We start from the raw sequence: 22,056 nt of genomic DNA on the forward strand, positions 1-22,056 counted from the left end.
CTTCTTATTTATTTTGTCGCAATAAAAGGGTTTAACAATTTTTATTTTAGTGAAATTCTTTCCTTAAGCATTTGGTTTCCCCAAATTGTTTACTGCTGTTAAACACCAACAGTCAACCGAAATTGCCCTAGCAAGGTCACATTCATACATACATATACATATGTATGTCTATAAATGTATTGATGTGTACACGCACAAAATGATAGCTGATATTAACTTAATAATCTTAAGTTTAACCCGCACGGTATCTTACAACATTTTGACTACTTTTACGACAGACAAATTTCAATAGAATTTAAATTTTCAACCAAGTTTACTTTCAAATATTTTTTTGTAAAGTAGTTAGAAAGCATATTTAATCATAAAATGGAAATCTGGTGCGATTACTATACCGGGTACTTGGATTGTCTCTTATTTGATATTTATTTCTGACTCTGACTTTTTGGTAGTGTTCTCTAGAGAACCTATTTCAAGTTTGTATTCACCATTGCGATGGAAAAATTAAGAAAGACGTTAACAAATCCCCCTTACCTGATGATCCACATAGCTTACCCAGCAAAATGTTCGATGCCAAAGATGCCATTCAATCATGGGTGAAAGTGATCTGGCATGTCATATTTTAAACATCTTCGTCGATGAATTTTATATGAACTTGGACCCCAAAAGATTCTATTCATTTTTGGATCCAAAGCATGTCATTTACACCAATGCTTTGACATGTCATTTTCACCAATGCTTTGACATGTCATTTTCACCAATGCTTTGGCATGCCATTTCCACCAATGCTTTGCAATGAAATTATCATTACGACGAGAGTTTTAACAACGTTGGTTGTGATTTCGAGTAGCTGACAACATCAAACCTATTTTAAATAATTAATCTTATATATTTAGACAAATGTGTATAAATAAAAACCCAAAATTCATCTCTATTGGATCGATGGAATGGGTTCAAATGCTGATGAAAAGATCGATTCTTTCACGACTTCTTTTGCATGGATTCAAATGCTGATGAAAAGATCCGACCTTTCACGACTTCGTTTGAACCAATGCAAAATATGCCATGAAATCACGTCATCGCATGGAACCCAGGTTCGAATCACAGCCGGGCCCAGCTGAATTTTTATACCCTCCACCATAGTATGGAGGGTATATTACGTTTGTTTTTCCGTTTGTAACGCATTGAAATACTCATTTGCGACCCTATAAAGTATATATATTCTTGATCAGGGTAAAATTCTGAGTCGATTGGTGCACGTCCGTCCGTCCGTCCGTCCGTCCGTCTGTGGTAATCACTCTAGCATCCACAAAAATGGAGATAGGACGCTGAAATTTTGGGAAAATGCGTCTTTTGTTTGCAGGCAGGTCAAGTTCGATGATGGGCTATATCGGTCCACGTTTTGGTATAGCCCCCATATAACGGTACCCCCCGATTTACGGTATTTTGACGTTTTTAGCTACATTTTCAGACCGATTTGGCTATAATTTGACATTTAGGGTTCTTAAGTGTCAGTAAACATATATAACAAAACTTGTGGACATAGGTCCACGCTTTGGTATAGCCCCCATATAACGGTACCACCCGATTTGCGGTATTTTGACGTTTTTAGCTACATTTTTACACCGATTTAGCTATAATTTGACATTTAGGGTTCTGAAGTATCAATAAACTTATATAACAAAAGTTGTGGACATAAGTTCACGTTTTGGTATAGCCCCCATATAACGGTACCTCCCGATATACGGTATTTTGACGTTTTTAGCTACATTATCAGACCGATGTAGCTATAATTTGACATTTAGGGTTCTTAAATGTTAATAAATCTATATATTAGAAGTTGTGGACATAGGTCCACGTTTTGGTATAGCCTCCATATAACGGTACCCCCCGAATTACGGTATTTTGACGTTTTTAGCTACATTTTCAGACCGATGTAGCTATTATTTGACATTTAGGGTTCCTAAATGTCAATAAACTTATATAACGAAAGTTGTGGACATAGGTCCACGTTTTGGTTTAGCCCCCATATAACGGTACCCCCCGATTTACGGTATTTTGACGGTTTTAGGTAAATTTTCAGACCGATTTAGCTATAATTTGACATTTACGGTTCTTAAGTATCAATTAACTTATATAACAAAAGTTGTGGTCATAGGTCCACGTTTTGGTATAGCCCCCATATAACGGTACCCCCCGATTTACGGTATTTTGTCGTTTTAGCTACATTTTCAGACCGAAGAAGCTATAATTTGACATTTGAAGTTCTTAAATGTCAATAAACTTATGTGACAAAACTTGTGGACATAGGTCTACGTTTTGGTATAGTCCCCATATAACGGTACCCCCCGATTTACGGTATTTTGACGTTTTTAGCTACATTTTCAGACCGATGTAGCTATAATTTGACATTTAGGGTTCTTAAATGTTAATAAATCTATATATTAGAAGTTGTGGACATAGGTCCACGTTTTGGTATAGCCTCCATATAACGGTACCCCCCGAATTACGGTATTTTGACGTTTTTAGCTACATTTTCAGACCGATGTAGCTATTATTTGACATTTAGGGTTCCTAAATGTCAATAAACTTATATAACGAAAGTTGTGGACATAGGTCCACGTTTTGGTTTAGCCCCCATATAACGGTACCCCCGATTTACGGTATTTTGACGGTTTTAGGTAAATTTTCAGACCGATTTAGCTATAATTTGACATTTACGGTTCTTAAGTATCAATTAACTTATATAACAAAAGTTGTGGTCATAGGTCCACGTTTTGGTATAGCCCCCATATAACGGTACCCCCCGATTTACGGTAAAATACCAATATTCGGGAGGTAACATGGACCTACATATTAATTTTTTTTTTTGGTGAAGAAGTGATGTGACCACAAATTAGAGCAAGTTTGGTTAAAACAAATAAAAAAGTATCAGTCGGCTTGGCCGACAGAGATATACCATCAGCCTATGTGAATTGAAACTTTCATCTACGGACAGATTGAATGTATTTAGGGTCTTTTCAGAATTTTGTGGTCCTTTTTGAACATTTTAACTTACAGACCAAAATGTGGATTAGGCTTAAAGGTCAAAAGTGTTGCGGAGGAAATTTTTGAGGGAATGGAACGATATAGTCCATTATGAAAGGGGGTCTTATTTTGGGAGTCATACTTTTTCAATAGATATGGCACCCTGTAGTCATTTAACTGGGTCTTCGTTTAACATTTTGACTACTAAGCCAGGAAGCATGAACCTGTCTACGGAAAACATAATATCGCTGTAAACAGGACCACAACGAATAACATCGGTATACATTTCCAAAGGATCTTTGAAAAGATCCTAAACTTAAACAAAAATGCTGAACTTTTGCTGGGAAGGTACCTTGAGGAGAGGACCAATATGGTCCATTTTAGATGTTTAGCTAAATGTGGACAAAATATAAGAAGATTCAAAGTTTGGACCAAAGTGGTTACCCCGTTAAAGAAAGTGTATCGTGCATACCATTTTAGTGGCATTTTTAAATTTTGAAACTAAGTTTGGACAAAATATGACGAAGGCCAAATTTCGGAACAAATCGGTTGACCAGTTCGAGTGCTATAGTGCGCTCCAGACACTACACATGGTTCAATAGGGATTTTTACAACTTTCGGGCTATTTTCTCAGGAAGTATTTTCTTGCCCCTGAAAAAACTTGTACCATAGTAAAGTGGGTCAGTGAACGCAATTTGTTACAACAAAAATCAAAGCGATTCAAGAGCTGGTCCTAAGCTGAACTTTTCCAAAATTTTGTGTGGGAGGTACTCGAAGGAGTGGACCGATTGATTATTTGAAATTTCAGGATGTGTAAAGTATGGACTAAAACGGTTACTCCCTTCAAGAGTTATCGTTCGCACAAATTTTCCGAACATTTTCGAACTTTTGTGGGGGTAGTACCCGAAAGAGTGGATCGGTATGGTCCATCTTCGAACCTAAACTAAGTTTAGGCAAAATAATACGATACCCAAAATTTGGTTCGAATCGGTTGACCCGTTCGAGAGTTATCGTGCGCACCAGCCAGACAGACAGACGGACGGACTTTGCTAAATCGACTCCAAATTGTCTGAAAGACATTTCGTCCAAACATACTTGGGGTTTAAAACCATTATTTCCATGAGGCACATTTTGTCCGTATGAAAGTGTATATACCCTCATTAGCATAAAAAATACCGAAAATCGGGAGGTACCGTTATACGGGGGCTATATTAAAACATGGTGGAAAAGTTTGGTGAATTCAGGGAACCTCAAGTGTCAATTTACGGGTACTTCAGTCGTAAAATGTAGCTAAAACCCTCAAAATACCTTAAATTGGGAGGTACCATTATGTGGGGGCAGTACCTAAACATGGATCTATGTTGACAATTTTTGGCGGTGGGTTCTGTTAAAATCCTCAAATTACCAAAAAGCGGGAGGAAACTTTATATGGGGGCTATACCAAAACGATAAAGTCAATCTTATGAGGTCGTAATTTTGGAAATTCGAAATAGAAATATGGTAGCTGTGGTAGGGGTGCGATACGACAGATGTTTTTTTTTTTTTTTTTTTTTAATTAAAGGAATTAAATTAAGGAACTAAATCGATTAAATGTTGGTATTAAAAATAGGTTTTAGTACAACAGAATCGCCAGTGTTCACCACTCTCATATTAAGTATTGTTCATATATATTTTATTCCCTTTCCGCATACGAAGTAGCGGGCATTTTCTAGTTTTTTATAATACACAATCACAAATCGCTGGTTATAAATGTATAAAATGCTATGTTAAATTAAAACAAGTAAAAAAGCATTAAGTTCGGCCGGGCCGAACTTTTCATACCCTCCACCATAAAATATTCATTCCTGTCCCCAACTTTAAGTGAGTGCGTTAAAATGTCAGATAATGTACATAAAATGCTTCATTCGGGAGGCCCTTTTTTATGGTGCCTATATCTAACTGTTGACAATTTTTGGTGGGCTAGAAATTGGGAGGTACTGTTATATAGGGGTTATAATAAAACATGGGCCTATGTTGACAGTTTTTGATGAGAGCCTTTAATGTCAAATAACTCTTAATTCGTTAAAAAAATTTAGCTAGAATCCTCAAAATATCGAAAATCTATACATAACGTGGTAACTTCAAATGTCATTAACAGCTAGTTCGGAGGTATCTGGGCTATACGAAAATATGAACTTAAATGAACAATTTTTGTTGCAGAATTTTTGTTGACTTTTAAATTTCACATTACAGAAAGTTCGTCCAAAAAATAAAGCTAAGGTACGGAAAATCGGGAGGTTTGTTTTGGGGCTATACAAAAACATGGACCTACGTTCGGTTAAACATTTTAAATAAAATCCTCAAAGTACCGAAAATCGGGAAGTATCGTTATATTGGGGCTATGTTGAAAATTGTTGATGCAGATGTGTGGTGACCACTACAACCTTCAGATGTCAAATTACAGTTAGTTCTGTTAAAAATTGTAGCTAAAATTGCTAAATTACTGAAAATTGGGAGGTACCGTTACATGGGAGCTATATCCGAACATGGACCTATGTTGACAATTTTTGATAGAGAGGTGTTGTGACCACTAAGAACTTCAAATGTCAAATTACTGCTAGTTCGGTTTAATATTGTAGCTAAAATCATCAAATTACTGAAAATCGGGAGGTACCGTTATATGGGGGCTTTCTTGACAATTTTTGGTGGAGAGGTGTGGTGACCACTAAGAATTTCAAATGTTAAATGTTCAAATTACAGATAATTCGGTTAAAACTTGTTGGTATAATTCTCAAAATACCTTAAATCGGGCGGTAACGTTATATGGGGGCTATTCCAAAACATGAACCTATGTCCACTAGTTATATAAGTTTATTGACATTTAAGAACCCTAAATGTCAATTGATAGCTAAATCGGTCTGAAAATGTAGATAAAAACGTCAAAATGCCATAAATCGGGGGTACTGTTATATGGGGGCTATACCAAAACGTGGACCTAGGTCCCCAACTTTTGTTATATAAGTTTAGTTACACTTAAGAACCCTAAATGTCACATTATAGCTATATCCGTCTGAAAATGTAGCTAAAAACGTCAAAATACCGTAAATCGGGGGGTACCGTTATAAGGGGACTATACCAAAACGTAGACCTATGTCCACAAGTTTTGTCACATAAGTTTATTGACATTTAAGAACTTCAAATGTCAAATTATAGCTTCTTCGGTCTGAAAATGTAGCTAAAACGTCAAAATACCGTAAATCGGGGGGTACCGTTATATGGGGGCTATACCAAAACGTGGACCTATGACCACAACTTTTGTTATATAAGTTAATTGATACTTAAGAACCGTATGTCCTCGTTTTGGTTTAGCCCCCATATAACGGTACCCCCCGATTTACGGTATTTTGACGGTTTTAGGTAAATTTTCAGACCGATTTAGCTATAATTTGACATTTACGGTTCTTAAGTATCAATTAACTTATATAACAAAAGTTGTGGTCATAGGTCCACGTTTTGGTATAGCCCCCATATAACGGTACCCCCCGATTTACGGTATTTTGACGTTTTAGCTACATTTTCAGACCGAAGAAGCTATAATTTGACATTTGAAGTTCTTAAATGTCAATAAACTTATGTGACAAAACTTGTGGACATAGGTCTACGTTTTGGTATAGTCCCCTTATAACGGTACCCCCCGATTTACGGTATTTTGACGTTTTTAGCTACATTTTCAGACGGATATAGCTATAATGTGACATTTAGGGTTCTTAAGTGTAACTAAACTTATATAACAAAAGTTGGGGACCTAGGTCCACGTTTTGGTATAGCCCCCATATAACAGTACCCCCGATTTATGGCATTTTGACGTTTTTATCTACATTTTCAGACCGATTTAGCTATCAATTGACATTTAGGGTTCTTAAATGTCAATAAACTTATATAACTAGTGGACATAGGTTCATGTTTTGGAATAGCCCCCATATAACGTTACCGCCCGATTTAAGGTATTTTGAGAATTATACCAACAAGTTTTAACCGAATTATCTGTAATTTGAACATTTAACATTTGAAATTCTTAGTGGTCACCACACCTCTCCACCAAAAATTGTCAAGAAAGCCCCCATATAACGGTACCTCCCGATTTTCAGTAATTTGATGATTTTAGCTACAATATTAAACCGAACTAGCAGTAATTTGACATTTGAAGTTCTTAGTGGTCACAACACCTCTCTATCAAAAATTGTCAACATAGGTCCATGTTCGGATATAGCTCCCATGTAACGGTACCTCCCAATTTTCAGTAATTTAGCAATTTTAGCTACAATTTTTAACAGAACTAACTGTAATTTGACATCTGAAGGTTGTAGTGGTCACCACACATCTGCATCAACAATTTTCAACATAGCCCCAATATAACGATACTTCCCGATTTTCGGTACTTTGAGGATTTTACTTAAAATGTTTAACCGAACGTAGGTCCATGTTTTTGTATAGCCCCAAAACAAACCTCCCGATTTTCCGTACCTTAGCTTTATTTTTTGGACGAACTTTCTGTAATGTGAAATTTAAAAGTCAACAAAAATTCTGCAACAAAAATTGTTCATTTAAGTTCATATTTTCGTATAGCCCAGATACCTCCGAACTAGCTGTTAATGACATTTGAAGTTACCACGTTATGTATAGATTTTCGATATTTTGAGGATTCTAGCTAAATTTTTTAACGAATTAAGAGTTATTTGACATTAAAGGCTCTCATCAAAAACTGTCAACATAGGCCCATGTTTTATTATAACCCCTATATAACAGTACCTCCCAATTTCTAGCCCACCAAAAATTGTCAACAGTTAGATATAGGCACCATAAAAAAGGGCCTCCCGAATGAAGCATTTTATGTACATTATCTGACATTTTAACGCACTCACTTAAAGTTGGGGACAGGAATGAATATTTTATGGTGGAGGGTATGAAAAGTTCGGCCCGGCCGAACTTAATGCTTTTTTACTTGTTATTTTTAATTTTTGCATTTTTAGGGCACAATATCGCCTCCTTATAAAACAATGTCATGCACGGAGCGCCTTTACTAACTTTAAGTGAAAACAGCTTACAATGGGAAGATTTTGCGGATTCTGAAAATTAAAAAAACAGAAAGAATCGCTGGAGGGATTTTTAATAAATCGCGATCAAAATTCACAATTTAGGGTTTTTTGGTTTTCGCTTGGAAAACGCATGTCATATCGAAATGAGTCTAAAGAAAACGTTGTAGCTGTTAAAATTTTCTGCAAGACTGAACTTTAGTTTTTTTCGTAGCTTTTACCATTTTTGAGATATATAGGTTTAGTTCAAATTTTTAGGTTTTTATTTTAAGTCTTCTAGATTTTGTTTGGAAACCGCAAGTCATATCAAAATGGGACTAAAAAATCGTAGAAGCTGTGAAAATTTTCTACAAGACTGGATGATTTATTTTTTCATAGGTTGTACCATTTTCAAGATATATAAGCTTTATTTGGGAAATTGCAGTAAGTACATTGCTTTATAAGGAGGCGATACAGTCAGTGCATTGTCTCGATTTGAACTTCTATATCTCAAAACCGGTAAAACCTACAAAAACATCGTGAGGGTCAATCTAGTGGAGAATTTTTACAGCTACAACATTTTCTTTAGGCCCATTTACATAGGACTCGCTGTTTCCAAACAAAATCGTGAAAACCTAAAGAATCCTTAAAAATGTGAACATAAATCGCGATTTATTTGAAAATCAGAATCTGCAAAAACTTCCCAGTTCTAAGCACCTTACATTTAAAATTATTTAAGGCGCACCATGTTTATAAATAAAGCACTGTAACAAATACAGGAGGGTACATTAAGTTGTTTTTCTGTTTGTAACACATCAAACTTATCACTTGCGTACATCTTATATGTATATAAAAAAATTTGTATGTTTGGATGGGATATACTTTTTTGAATTTCGGAGGGGGCGGGGTACCTCCCCTATGCCCTACTATTTTAAAACCCCTTTTATATCACGCCCACTTTTTAAATATTTTATATATCCAAACTACTGAATCCATTTTCCTGAAAATTTCAGAGAATGTACAGGAATGGCCCCTGGTGAAAATAGACTACATATGAGGAAAAGTCAAAATTTTTTAGTTTCCATGAAGCCAAGGTTTGTACTATTATAATACGCGAACTAGTTTGCCAGTAACTATGACTATTGCTGGATTAATTTAGATGTTTTTGTACAAAGCTCAAAAATTTAGTAAAAAAAAATTAATTTACGTGGTAGTTACTACCGCGTAAAGGAAAAACCATAGGTAAAAACACGTTGAATCTAAACAGGTTTTTTACATTACTATTCGATTTCCGATGAAACCATTCAAATGACGGACATCTGTCCAAAGTAAAAGTTGGAGAATACAAAATGAAGATTACACTTCTAATGTATCACTTTCCAAAATTTCCACTGCATCCACCTCTTATGGATGCTGACATTTTGAAGCCGGATTTCAGGTGTTTTTTGTATTTTTTATGTAACTGGGACGCGCATTCGGATATTTCGAAAAACCAATTATAGGATTAAAGAACTCGCGATTTCGCATAATCTGATATGTATATTGAGTATGTAGCACACACAGCAGCAGAGTAATCTACTGCCAAAGGCCAAAATTTGTTGCGATATTTTTTCTAAAAAACCTATTTTTTGGGTACAGTATTTACAATATCGTTTTGAGTGTGCTGGTACCCCGCGATATTTTAGTTTTTCGACGATCCGGATCATATGAATCAAAGATCGTAAAAATCCATCTACTAGAACGGCGGAAATGGCTACTGCAAAAATTGAAAAATTTGCGAAAAATGTTTTTCAAAATATCGCTGACTAATTCGCGTTTTATGTGGATCGTTTCCATTTCAATGAAGAAAGTGAATCATCACTCGCGTTTGTGTGAAAACAGCGGTTTGAAAAATTTAGTGGCATGGGAGCTGTATCCGATTTATCCAAAAAATACTGTGTGATGCTACATCCACGGTTCTTGATGGATTTTATTGAAATATGTTTAGATCGATGTATTTTTTTCACGGTTGATAGTGAAATCGGATGCGCATAAAAAGTGTATGCACTTTGTGCAAAATATAAGCGTTATACAGTTTGTTGCACACTAAACTGCAGACGATGCTACATCTTAGCGGCCAAAGTAAATCCTGGCAAATGTGTACAAATTAAAAGAGAAGAATTCGCTGTATTGGTAAACCGCATGCGCATCTATTGATTTTGAGGATTTCGCGATTTACACGCATTTCAAAATGAACATTACCCGATTCAATTTTATTTCAAGATTATATCCCATTTAAAGGAACCCAACATTTATTTGAAAGATATCCATATCTTCTGCTAGATGTTAGCGTGTTTTCGAGAAGTGATTAGAATAAAAAATGTGATTTATTGCGTGAAATTTAACTAAAATAGAAGAAAAACTCCGACCTATTTTTCTTACATTTTGTTCAGCTAACTCACAAAATAAATTTTAATAAATATTTTCTCTTACAAAAATTTTATAAATTTCCTCAATATATTTTTTGTTTTTTGCTATAATATGCAAACCGCTAAACGGATTTGTATAGTTTTAGTTTCATTTGAATCTTCGCGATGTTTAGATTACGTACATATTTTTTATATATTTTTCAGATGCATAAACAGCTTGAATTTTATTAGAAAAAGTTGTAAACTACCAATTGTTTTGAATGCTTTCCTAATTTCCGCGAAAATTTACAACTTTTTCACTAAAGTTATGGGACCTCAGTAACCATATAGTATGTAGGGAGCCCCTAATTAAGAGAGTTTCTTAATATAATGATTAGAGTCTTTTAAAGATTTTTTTCTTTTTATCAGAATTGAAACCGCCATAACTTTTGCGCGCAACAACCAAAATTAGTATCTCGAACAGATTTAAGAATGGGATTTTTTCCCAATGTATGCACCAAAAATCATTCATGTAGCTTAAAAAAATTTTAATTTTTTTTTTATGGAAAACTAAAAAAATTGTGTCTTTTCTTCATATATATTTTGTTGAATTTTTGGAGGAGCGGGAACTACTTTTAACACCCGTTAAAGGTAGTGAGCTAACATGTGCCGCGCGTTCACCCATAAGAACGTTAAAAACTTAGGTTTGGGCGTCGGGTTAGTAACCTTGCCCTAGAAAAAACAGCCTACTATGAAAAAACGAAAGAAAAGAAAAACAAACCCCTCTAAAGTTGACGAACCCCGCAAACGTTTTAAGGACCATGATCTGCGAATCTTCACCTGGAATGTTCGCACTCTTCATAGAGAAGGTGCAGTCTTCGCATTGGCAGACGTACTTGGAAAGTACAAAGCCGATATTACTGCCATACAGGAAATACGATGGACTGGGAAAGATGTCACAACAACACCTAAAGGTGCCGCACTGTATTATAGCTGCCATGACGTAAAGCATGAGTTTGGTTGCGGATTCGTAGTTAGTCAGAGGCTAAAACATCTGGTATCAAGCTTCACCCCAGTGAATGAAAGACTTGCTGCAATTCGAATAAAAGCTAAATTCTTCAACATCAGCTTTATTTGCGCTTATGCACCCACCGAAGAAACGAACGAACAGACCAAAAATATATTTTACGAGCGCTTAGAAGAAACATATGACCGTTGCCCTGCCCATGACATTAAAATCATACTAGGCGATTTTAATGCCAAAATTGGAAAGGAGAATATCTTTGGCCCAACCGTCGGGAAATTCAGTCTCCACAGTGAAACATCTGACAATGGTATGAGGCTGATAGACTTTGCAGCTGCAAAAAACTTGGTAGTTAGCAGTACCAGATTTATTCATCTCGATATTCATAAGGGCACCTGGCTGTCTCCAGATCAGAAAACAAGAAATCAAATTGATCATGTTGTGATAGATGGAAGACATTCATCGAGCGTGTTGGATGTACGATCGTTCCGAGGCGCAAAGGTTGCAGCAAAGGCACGCACCCGCTTAAACGAAGCAAACAAAGTATGAACAGACACAACACGAAAGTTAGGCATCGGTAAGCTGCAATCACAACAGATAGCGACAACATATTCCAGTCAACTAGCCCAATTGCTTAATCAAAGCACTCCTCATCCCGATAACATATCAGCGCAATGGCAAAGCATTGCCCACTCCATGCAAACAGCCGCAAAATCCATACTTGGATACCAGAGACCTCCACCAAGGAATCCATGGTATGATCAGGAGTGTCGTGCTGCCACCGAAGAGAAAAATACGGCATATAGGGCTACTTTACAATCCGTAGCAACGCGTAGCGCACGAGAGATACAGAAAGAAAAGGAGAGAGGGGAAACGTCTTTTCCATAGGAAAAAGAGAGAGATGGAAAAGCAGGAGTGGGAAAAAATCGAGATGTACAGGAGCCAGAATGAAGTCCGAAAATTCTACCAAACTGATGGCTTTGGTACAGGCACATCCTCCTGTAGAGACCAGCAAGGTAATTTGGTAACTGATACAGATAGTGTACTCAGGATATGGAAAGAAAATTGTTCAAATCTGTTGGTATCCAATAGCAGCAAAGACGACGAAGATACCACAGTCCCAATCCCAGAAGCTGGTATTGAATGTATACCGCTCAGCCAAGATGAGGTACGGACAGCAATAAATCGGCTGAAGAATAATAAGGCAGCAGGGGCCGATGGCTTACCAGCCGAGCTGTTCAAAACCGGAGGCGACACGCTGATAAGGTGTATTCATCAGCTAGTTAGCACCATCTGGCAGGAAGAACGAGTACCCGACGATTGGAACCTGAGTATCCTGTGCCCCGTCCACAAGAAGGGAGATAAGACTGTATGCTCTAACTATAGGGGCATAAGTCTACTCCCTATTGCCTGCAAGATCGTGTCAGGGATATTGTGCGAACGACTAAAGCCTATGGTCAACGAGATAATTGGACCATACCAATGCGGCTTTAGACCTGGCAAGTCCACCATTGACCAGATATTTACCTTGCGGCAAATCCTGGAGAAGACCCAAGAGATGCAGATCGACACCTACCACCTTTTTGTCGATTATAAATCAGCCTTCGACAGCCCGCTGCGTTCAAAGTTATTCCAAGCCATGTCTGAATTTGGTATCTCCGCAAAGCTCATCCGGCTTTTTAAAATGACTTTAACTGACACGAGGTCCTCAGTTAAAATATGAAAGAACCTCTCCGAAGAGTTTGGTACCAAAAGAGGTTTCAGACAAGGAGACAGCCTTTCGTGTGATCTCTTCAACATCGTGCTGGAAAAGGTTATACGAGAGGCAAACGTCAAAAGAATTGGCACAATCTACACCAATAGTCACATGTTACTTGCTTATGCTGATGATATAGACAGGATGGGCCGATCAGTAAAAGAAGTAACTGATACCTTTATAAAGGTAGAAGGAGACTCTGCTAAAGTGGGTCTAGCGGTAAACGGTGGAAAGACCAAGTTGATGGTGTCAACGCGCAATGCGTCCGTTGAGCTCGGACCGACTGTGGAAGTTGGTTCCTATAATTTTAAGGCAGTAAAAGACTTCGTCTACCTCGGCACCTCCGTAAACACAACAAACGACATCTGTTGTGAAATAAAAAGAAGAATTATATTGGCCAACAGATGCTACGTTGGTTTAAGTAAGCAGTTTAAAAACAAAGCCACATCTCGTCAAACAAAAATAACGCTCTACAAAACACTGATACTACCCGTGCTGATGTATGGCTCCGAAGCCTGGGTACTTGCGCAAGCAGACATGGCAGTGCTTGGTCTGTTTGAGAGAAAAATTCTTCGAAAGATCTACGGACCAATCTGCGATGACGGCGAATATCGACGTCGCATGAACCACGAGTTGTATCTGCTATACAACGACATCAATATTGTTAAACGTATCGAGATGCAGCGATTGCGTTGGCTAGGCCATATCATAAGAATGAGCGATGATGAACCCGCTAAAAAGGCGTATAAATACGGACCGCTTGGCGGTGCACGCAGAATTGGCAGGCCAAGGAATAGATGGCGCAAACAAGTGGATGATGAGATGAAAAGGCGCGGTATTCCAGAGTGCGAAGCAACAAATATAGAGGAATGGAGATCTCTTCTTAGTTCGGCCTATGGAACAAATGTTCTGTAATGAGCCAGCTAAGAGGTAGTTTACACTATCTATGAATGTCATATGACACGAAATAAAAACATTCCATATCTACCCACGGAGGCAATGTTGAGACGTAATTTTATTATACTTTTGTTGGGATGGACGCACAGGATAAATGGCGTAAGGAAAATCTCCAATATTCCACATATTAATGAATATTTAACGATGCAAAATTTCATGTCATATGACATTTACATATAGTGTAAACTACCCCTAAGTAAGTAAGTAAGTATATATTTAAAACTTACGAACGTGTCCGTTTCCCCGATTCTGGGTACATATTTTGACCATAAGACCACGACCACTTTCTTAAATATGTTACAAATCAATGGAAATACCAGCAAGTGTTTAGATTAGAAGGCAACATATCGATAGCTATATTAGGAGGATTGACGTTTTTTTTTGAATGATGACTTCTATTTTGCTTTTCAAAGTAGTCAGGCTTAGTCCCTTTTTTTTTTTTGTTTTAATATTTTATTAATAGAATTTTAATTTAACAAATTTGGCGATGTTTATATCGACACCTCCAAATAATAGTATGCTAAGTCTAAAAAGTGAGTTTGGCAGGAGAAGCTCTCAAAGTTTGGAAATTTTTTTGAACTTCAGTACTATGCTATGTCAATATTTGTTTATAACTTCTGTTCGGATTGACCGATCATTACCAAAATTAGACAGAATTTAAGTTAAAGGACGTTCGACACCTCCAAATAATAGTTTGCTAATTCTAAAAAGCGAGTTTTGCAGGACAATCTCTAAAAGTTTGGAAATTTTTTTGACCTTCAGTACTATGCTAAGTAAATATTTGTTTATAACTTCTGTTCGGATTGTCCGATCATTACCAAAATTTGACAGAATTTAAGTTAAAGGACGTTTAATATAAAAACGTAAAGAACTTGAAAACATGCTAAGTCGACTTACCATACTATTGTTTGGAGGCGTCGATATATTTCCCACTGTTATGCGTTCCTTGAGTCTCAACGAAAAACACATCTTCTCCATTTGAAATTTACCACACCCCATATAAAATTGGTGCGGACCCTGGATATGGGAGGTACGGTTATATGGGGGATATACCAAAATTTATACCTGCAATGGAAATCTTCTGCAGGAAAGTTTTCTGCTCCCAATGAAATCAAATTTCAGCCAGATCGTTTGGAAATGTCGGATGCAAATTATAGCTTCATCAATTGGAAAATATTGCCAAGACAGTCGAAATAGCTAAAATCAGGGGGAACCTATATATTAGAGATATACCAAAACGTGGACCTACATTAATGATTTGTTTGCATAGATAGTTTATATGTACTAAGAACTCAAAATACCAAAATTTGGCGAAATTCTTTGGAAAATATGGGTAAAAGCTAACGATATTAGAAATCGGGTATACTTTTATATGGGGGCTATATCAGAAAGTGACCCATTTTTACCGATGAATCTGTTACAAATGCCTCTATCAACTTTCAAAGCATTATCTTAAAATTTGCTATACCTTAACATGGACCTAGGTTGACAATTTTTGAAGGAGAAATGTTGTGATCACTAAGGACTTCAAATGTCAAATTACAGCTAAATTGCAGCAAAAATTCTCATATTAACGAAAATCGCGAGGTACCGGTTATGTACAAGAACTTGGTCAAATATAGCCCATCTTCGAACATAATCTTCCTATGGAAAAAGGTACTTCGGTGCAAATATTTAGCGTTCTAGCTCAATTTTTGTGGATGCTAGAGTGTTTACAAGAGAGGGGTATTGCCAGATGGACTCTTAGTTTTTTCCTGATCAAGAATGCATATATTTATATGGTAGCAAATTGTTATTTTTTTATTTCGTAAAAAAACGAAAAAAAACAAATTTAATACACATTCCATACTATGGTGGAGGATATAAAAACCTAAAGTACTAAAATTTGAGTATAAAGCGGTTTATACTCACACTTCTTTTACCGCAAAAGTCTACTTTTCAGAATAATCATGATATTGAATATACGTTGAAACAATAAGATAACCTAGATTTTGGTATTATTTCCAATGTGCGGATCTGTAAGTTGTCGACAAATTGTGGATTTTTGTATTCCACTATCACCAATTTGCATTATTACCATGAGTCTTGCTTATTGTATTACTTACGCATCTTTTAATTGTACAAACGAAAATGAAACATAGTAAAGTCTATTAAAATATAACCAAATGTTAAGTAATGTTCATTAGAGTTCATTTAAAGTGTCACAATTCATCAAACTGTAACTGTGAACACAATGTATACATAAGTTAGACACGCACATACTGCTCGTCTATGCTGTACAGTGTACACCACTGTAAACAAAGTCAAACATACATATCTTAAAAAAAAAAAAAAAACTTATTCACACATACCCATACTCTTGGATATGTTCACATAAAGGCAATGTTTCTATTAACGTATCTCAATGAACCCATCGCTCTTAAAATGTCAAATGCTTGCATTTAACTTTCTTGTTCAACACTTTAACACAACGTCGTCGACTTGCTTTTTTATTTTGTTTCTTCTACTATGAATTGCTTCGTGTGTCCTTTTCCATAGTGTTTGTTAGTTAATGTTGTTTTGCCATTGCTGATACTAGTGTTTCTGTTTGTCATTGTCGGTGTTTGTTAGTGTTTTCGGTCAGGCCTCCTTAATGTTCCCCAACAACAAAACTGGCGTTTATTTTTTATAGTCTCGTATCGTCGTTGTCGTCGTTTTGTGTTTTCTTTTCACAAACAAAGTGACAAGTGCAAAAATGTGCCTAACTAGATTTTCTTGTTTTGTGTTTTTTTTCTGTTTCTACGTTTTTCAGACACCTCGAAAATTTTAGGTGTTTGTAGGATATATAAAGAAGAAGCAGAAAAGCTCAACAGCATACAAGTGATGATTTGATAAGCATTATAACAAAGTTGATATTAATGTAATTTATCATTGCTATTCAATACGAATAAAAATGATATAATTTTGTGGTGTAAATATGTTAATGTGGAGGATAGAAAGAATTTGGATATATAAACAATTTGGTAATAAAAAAAATCCTGCGTGGCCCAACTAAAATACGCTTTCTTTCAATTTAAGGCCTTTAATGCGCTTTAATTAAGTTTAATAACGGCTAGGCTTTACGGTTATGACTATCGGAAGTCAGCATTTCAAGAGGTATGGCCCCGAAATATCTCAATAATTTGGGCCACTCCATAATACATCTTTCGCACTAAAATGTGTAGTGTTTTTGGCCTTTGTTGTTTAATTCCCTATAATGTTCCGAACGTTTCAAAAACCCCACCCAAGTGATATTTTAGTCCCAATTTACATTAGGCGAGTTTACTTGCGGCAATTGTCAGTTTGTTGGTGAGAGAGGTGAGGCATATGGTAACCCTTTGCCTCTCAACACCCTCTCTCACCGACAAACTGACAATTGCCGCAAGGAAAATTGCCTAATGTAAATATGGACTAAGCAATGATTTGTTTTGTGTAGGCTTTGTTGTGGAATATTTAGATATTTGGAAATATAAAATATAAAAAATAAAATATGACACTTCTGACTGGCTTTCAAATTGCTAAATTCATAACATATTTTCGTCCCCTACAATAGTCGCCTGAGGAGCACATTTAGTACCTTTATAAAGTATTTGGAAAATGTTGCTGCCCAAAGGTTAATGATTAAGAACGGTTAAAATGTTGGCGGATGTGTCGGTTTGGCTGTAGCTCTGTATTATACTGTCATCGAAATAGACATGGGTTTCGATGAGGGTTTGCGATTACTCTATGGTGCAACCTGTTTGTCTCCAGATTCACTCCGCTAAACCCAATTGATTAAACAGTAAATCCTGCCCCAATTACAGAGAAAAGCGACATCAACATTTTTGCATGGCGACATGACAAGTAAAAATCAGTTAAGTTCGTCCGTTTTTATACTTTGCACCATAAAATATTCTGAACTAAAATGGAATAAATAGATGAAGGTCGGTCAGGCAGTGTATCTGAAAAGGACTTCAATCGGGCGGTATTTATATAAATATAAGTGTGATCACTGGGAATCTCAAATAACTCCTCAAAACACCTAAAATCAGGAGGGGGATATATGTAGCTAAAATCCTCAAGATATCTAAAATCGGAAGAAATCGTTATAAGGGAGATATACCAAAACATGGTCGATTGACAATTTTTGGTGCAGAAGTTTCTGCTGGAAACCTGGAAACCTCTAAACTCAAATTACGGGCAGTACAGTCAAACATGTAGTTAGAAACCTCAAAATACCTCAACTCGGGAGGAAGTGTTATATGAGGGCTATACAAAAACACGCAATGAATGATGACAACTTTTCGAATTTTTCAAATTAAAAAAAAAAAACAATTAAAAAAGTATCAGTCGACAGAGACAGTTTTTGCCGACAGAGATATACCATCAGCCTTTGTGGATTGAAATACTTTTTTCAAAAAAAGCTTATGTTTTTTGGGAGGTTTTCAAAATTTTGGGCGTCTGAACCGACAAAAATATGGATTGGATCAAAGCTCAAAAATTTTGCTGGGCGATAGATTGAGCTTTTGTGCCATACTAGCCTACGAAAAACATAATATCTCTGTAAACAGGGTCACTAAGAAACTCCCGGGTAAAAATATCCAAAGGATTCTCGAAACCTTTCAAACCCTTACCAAACAAAAATGTTGAACATTTGTGTGCTTGGTACCCCAAGGATTGGACCGATAAGGCCCAAATTTGAACATGAACTAAGTTTGGTCAAAATATTTCGATATCCAAAGCTTGGACCAAAACGGTTGCTCCGTTTGTGAGATATTGCGAATATTCTCTAACTTTGTGGGGGAGGTACCGGAAGGAGTGGACCTATAAGCACCACCTTCGATATTCAAAGTGTGGACGAACACAGTATTCGGTTCAAGCCACTACATATGGTGCCATAGGGGTTTTTTCACCTTTGGGACTATTTTCACAAAAGAGTTTGATCTTGCCCAAGAAAAAACTTTTACTGTCGTAATTAAGGCAGCGAATGCAAGTTCCTTCAACAAAAATCAAAGTGATTCAAGAGTAGGTCTTAAAGTGAATTTATCCAAAATATTGTGTGTGAGGTACCCGAAGGAGTGGATAAATATAGTCCATATTCAAACCTGATCTATATTTGGTAGATATATTACGATGTGTGAAGCATGGGCCAACTCGGCCACTCCCATCAAGAGTTATCGTGCGCACAAATTTTCCGAACATTTTTGACCTTTTGTGGGGGAAGTACCTGAAGGAGTGGAACATGTAGTTAGAAACCTCAAAATACCTCAACTCGGGAGGAAGTGTTATATGAGGGCTATACGAAAACACGCAATGAATGATGACAATTTTTCGAAATTTTCAAATTAAAAACAAAAAAACAAGTAAAAAGATATCAGTCGGTTTTGCCGACAGAGATATACCCTCAGCCTTTGTGGATTGAAATAACTTTTCCAAAAAAGCTTATGTATTTTGGGGGGTTTTCAAAATTTTGAGCGTCTGAACCGACAAAAATATGGATTGGATCAAAGCTCAAAAATTTTGCGGGGGATATCAATAGATTGAGCTTTTGTGCCATACTAGCCTACGAAAAACATAATATCTCTGTATACAGGGTCACTGAGAAACTCCCGGGTAAAAATATCCAAAGGATTCTCGAAACTTATCAACCCTTACCAAACAAAAATGTTGAACATTTGTGTGGTTGGTACCCCAACACGGTGCTCTTGAAACAATTTTAAATGGAAGGTGCTTACACCTCGGAAGTTTTTGCGGATTCTGAAACTACAATGTTTATAGAAAAATCAAAAAACAAAAAAAATCGCCGGAGCGCTTTTTAAATAAATCGCGATTTAAGTTGATATTTTTAGGTGTTGTTTAGGTTTTCACGATTTTTCTTAGAAACCGCAAGTCCTATCAAAAAGGGACTAAAGAAAATATTGTAGCTATGAAAATTCTCTACAAGAATGATCTTTATGGTATTCTCGGCAGTTTCAGCGTTTTTGAGATATAGAAGTTCAAATTCGGACAATTCAAATTCAATTCAATTCTGTATCGCCCCCTTATAAAACAATGTCATGACTGCAAATTCTCAACTTAAACGTGTATATCTAAAAAAGTGTTACAACTAAGGATAAGTTACTTAAGCCAGTCTTGTAGAGAATTTTCACAGCTTTAAGATTTTCTCAGGTCCCATATCCATAAGGCTTACCGTATTCAAGCAAAATCGCGAAACCCTAACAAAATAACCTAAAAATGTAAACTGAGATTCATTATCTCAAAAATGGTACAGGCTGGGAACAAATAGTAAACGTCAATCCTATAGAGAATTTTCGCAGCTACAACATTTTCTTTAGCTCCATTTCGATTCGACTTGCGGTTTCCAAGCAAAGTCGTGAAAACCAAAAAAACACCTAAAAATGTTGATTTTGACCGCGATTTATTTAAAAATTCCTACAGCGATTTTTTCTTGTTTTTGGATTTTTCTCATCTATGAACACTGCTGTTTCAGAATTCACAAAAACGTTCCCTGTGTAAGCTGTTTTCATCAAAAGTTAGTTAAGGCGCACCCTTCATGACATTGTTTTGTAAGGGGGCGATACAGTCAGTGCATTGTCCCAATTTGAACTTCTATAACTCAAAAATGGTAAGAACTACGAAAATACCATAAAGGTCGACCTTGTAGAGAATTTTCATAGATACAATATTTTTTTAGCCCCATTTTGATAGGACTTGTGGTTTCTAAACAAAATCGTGAAAACCTAAACAACCCTTAAAAATGTCAACTTAAATCGCGATTTATTTAAAAAGCGCTCCGGCGATTTTTTTTGTTTTTTGATTTTTCTTATCTATGAACATTGTAGTTTCAGAATCAGCAAAAACTTCCAAGGTGTAAACACCTTCCATTTAAAATTGTTTCAAGGGCACCGTGCCAAGGATTGGACCGATAAGGCCCAAATTTGAACATGAACTAAGTTTGGTCAAAATATTTCGATATCCAATGTTTGGACAAAAACGTTTGCTCCGTTTGTGAGATATTGCGAATATTTTCGAACTTTGTGGGGGAGGTACCGGAAGGAGTGGACCTATAAGCACCACCTTCGATATTCAAAGTGTGGACGAACACAGTATTCGGTTCAAGCCACTACATATGGTGCCATAGGGGTTTTGTCACCTTTCGGACTGTTTTCACAAAAGAGTTTGATCTTGCCCCAGAAAAAAACTTTTACTGTCGTAATTAAGGCAGCGAATGCAAGTTCCTTCAACAAAAATCATAGTGATTCAAGAGTGGGTCTTAAAGTGAATTTATTTGTGTGTGAGGTACCCGAAAGAGTGGATAAATATAGCCCATATTCAAACCTGATCTATATTTGGTAGATATATTAGGATGTGTGAAGCATGGGCCAACTCGAACATTTTTGACCTTTTGTGGAGGGAGTACCTGAAGGAGTGGGCCAATATGGCTTATCTTCGAACTTAAACTAAGTTTGGGCAAAATATTACGAAGGCTACATTTTGGACCGAATCGGCAGATCCGTTCGAGAGTTATCTTGCGTTTAAAACACTACACACGGTGTCACAGGGTTTTTTTGCAACTTTCAGGCTATTTTCTCAGGAAGTATGGACTTGCCCCAGCTGAAACTTGTACCGTCGTTAGGGGGGCAGTGAATACAAGTTCTTACAACAACAATAAAAGCGATTCGAGAGCAGGTCCTAATCAGAACTTATCCGAAATTTTGTGTGGGAGGTACCCGAAGGAGTAGACCGATTGAGTCCATATTGGAACCTCATCTCGTCTGTTAGAAATTTCACGATGTGCAAAGTATGGATCAAATCGGTTACTTCCTTCAAGAGTTATTGTGCGCACAAATTTTCCGAACA

The 22,056-nt window shown here is 36.6% G+C and overlaps 1 protein-coding gene across 2 annotated transcripts in view; it reads right to left on the reverse strand.

Annotated features, from left to right (window-relative positions):
- Positions 1-22,056, reverse strand: part of beat-IIIb (beaten path IIIb) — a 338,924-nt gene that overhangs the window by 296,744 nt on the left and 20,124 nt on the right. The window lies entirely within an intron of this gene.

Source organism: Musca autumnalis, unplaced genomic scaffold (genome assembly GCF_047663935.1).
Source record: "Musca autumnalis isolate F117 unplaced genomic scaffold, ASM4766393v1 scaffold_2, whole genome shotgun sequence".
Classification (NCBI taxonomy): Eukaryota; Metazoa; Arthropoda; class Insecta; order Diptera; family Muscidae; genus Musca; species Musca autumnalis.